This window comes from Alosa sapidissima, chromosome 21 (genome assembly GCF_018492685.1).
Source record: "Alosa sapidissima isolate fAloSap1 chromosome 21, fAloSap1.pri, whole genome shotgun sequence".
NCBI classification, from domain to species: domain Eukaryota; kingdom Metazoa; phylum Chordata; class Actinopteri; order Clupeiformes; family Clupeidae; genus Alosa; species Alosa sapidissima.
Genome location: NC_055977.1, coordinates 5,805,602 through 5,808,101, shown reverse-complemented (window position 1 = coordinate 5,808,101; position 2,500 = coordinate 5,805,602). Strand labels below are relative to the sequence as shown.

At 42.0% G+C, this 2,500-nt stretch overlaps 1 protein-coding gene across 1 annotated transcript in view; it reads right to left on the bottom strand.

The window, feature by feature from the left end:
- The window catches only part of LOC121696134 (adhesion G protein-coupled receptor B2-like), a 38,609-nt gene that overhangs the window by 6,763 nt on the left and 29,346 nt on the right, over positions 1-2,500 (bottom strand). The window lies entirely within an intron of this gene.

The window sequence follows — 2,500 nt, the reverse complement described above, 5'->3', positions numbered from 1 at the left end:
ACACTATGCACCATAGAGGACTAATGAAGATGCCTCGTTAATACAGCGCTGTAACAAAGCAAGTCAACGTGGAACACTTCACCCCTGCTCCGACAACTGATAACATTCAAACCTTTATCAACCGGTGTCGACCTGGAGAACTTTACCTCCAGTGAGTGACTGATAATGTTTTTAAACCCGCATCAAAGCCAAGTCAACATAGAGGACTAAACAGCGGCCTACATCAAAGGGAAAAGTGAAGAGGGAGGTCCGAATAGCGGTTCTAGTGGTTCTAAAAGAGAGTGGATGTGTGTGCTGCAGGGCTGACTGTTCTCGCAGCTCGGAGAAGAAAAGGCCACGCTTAGATAAGGGAAGTGCTCCATGTGCAGGTTTAGGTCAAGGCTTTTAGTCGCTCGGGCTGCAAGAAAGCACTCTGGGATAATAACGCTCTCCATGTCTGATGTTTCCCCCTCCAAGAGAAGGGGGTTGAGCAGAGCCAGCAGTTTTGTGTGGGGTGAGACTATTCTCCGGAAGAAAAAAAAAACATTAAAGGAGAGGCAGAGAATTGAAAAGAAGAAAAGAAGAGAAACTAGGAACAAAAAGCCACTGATGTCTCAGAAAAGCTTTGCCACAGAATACTGTGTGCCCAAAGAACATGTGCTATGGTTATTAGCACATTTCATAGATCAACAGAAAAGGGAAAAAAAATGTATTAATGTTTTTAATATTTTGACAACGGAAGAGTGCTGTGAACTGCGGATGTTTAAACTCTGACGATATTTCTCAATTGGCATACTTGCCTGGAGTTAAATTTCAGAACACTGTAATAAGCGATGAACGATTCATGTGAGTTTAAACGCATAACTGGAAAGGTATTCTAGTAATAAAACAACACTTCCGATGCGTCTATTTCTGAGTTAACTATGTCCGGTAACACCTTTCTCCCCAAATCTGGAGGGGTAGCCTTCGGCCAGCTCAATAGTCTTTTGTTTATTCACAGTCTAGGCAGACTGAGCTGTCTGGTGCAGTTTGAGGCATATATTTCAGGGTTTCTTTGCTGAATTGGTATGGAGGGGTCTGATGAAGAGAAAAAACTCTGGGGTCATTGGCCCAATGCTGATTGTCTTGTTTCATCTTCTCACACCTGCACTCTCAATTACGCTCTCCACCTCACCACTAATGCAACTGCTAACTCCTCTTCTCTCAATTCTTCTTCACTTGCTCTCAATTTCTCTCTCTCTCTCTCTCTCTCTCTCTCTCACTCTCTCCTCTTGCCTCTACCCCTCTCTCTCTCTCTTTCCATTTATCTATCTCCCCTTCATTCTGCTCCCAATCTCTTCCAATCATTTCTCTGCATTAACCCTGTTACCCAAGTGCCATCCATGCTAACTAAGGCTAAACTCTCCATTCAGCATAACTATGCTTGAGTATGTAAGTGCTATGACATATGGTCATTACTCTGTTGCCATTTCTTGCTGAATGATAAATAAGGGTTAGCTCAGTAGCTGTATAGACCCTTTCAACAATAAAAACAAAAACAATGCTTGAACGTTCTATTTGAGATAACTTATTACACGGCTCTTCACAAGGCAAGTAGAACTCTCCATTGACTTGAATGGGATTTCCCAAAGTTCTAGCGGTCATTATTTCCTAGGAAAGGACCTCTGAAAAAAAGAATGACCGCTGTCAATGGCAAAGGAGTTTGTGCTTCTAATTCAGGTATTTCATATTACCATGCAAGGACTGGAACTTCATTCAAAAGTGAAAGCAGACGGTTGATCAGCTGTGTTCTAAAGAATGTTTGATTCAAGTTCAGCGTGTGTTGCAAACGGTAGATGAACGGTAACAAGGCTAGGAGTAGGCTATTTAGGCTAAAGTTATATCGTGGGGAGTTTATTATTTCGTTTTGGCAAGTAGCCGTGTAATAAGCGGGATAATGTATAGAACGCCGGTCATTATTGGGAAAATAAGTCCCTTTAGGGCGGAACAAGACCCCTCCGCTGCGCGTCGGGGTCCGGTTCGCCCTGTCGGGACTTATTTTCCCAATAATGACCGGCGTTCTATACATTATCCCTTACATATGGAATGTTAAAACAGAAGCCTTGTGGGGCCAACTATGATGCTGATAATGGAACTCTCTTGAAAGGGTGTATAAAACGTATAGCCTACCATTCAATTGTCCTTCGTGCATAGGTGTTTGACTCCTACTGTATGTGCTATCATAATTCTTAGACTATGTCAAACATATGGCAAATTAGATTCAAGATTAGATTCAACTTTATTGTCATAGTGCAAAGGACAAGTACAAAGGCAACAAAATGCAGTTTGCGTCTAACCAGAAGTGCAAAAAAGCAGAAAAGTGCAATGTGATAAGCAAAGTATAGACAGGTGGTGTAGCATAAACAGTATAAGACATATAGTGCAGTGTAGACAGTAGTCTACTTACATGACACTGCGCCTTGTTATGGTATACTTCATGCCATTTAAATGCATGCTACGGACTTATATGCCAAGTCTAGAC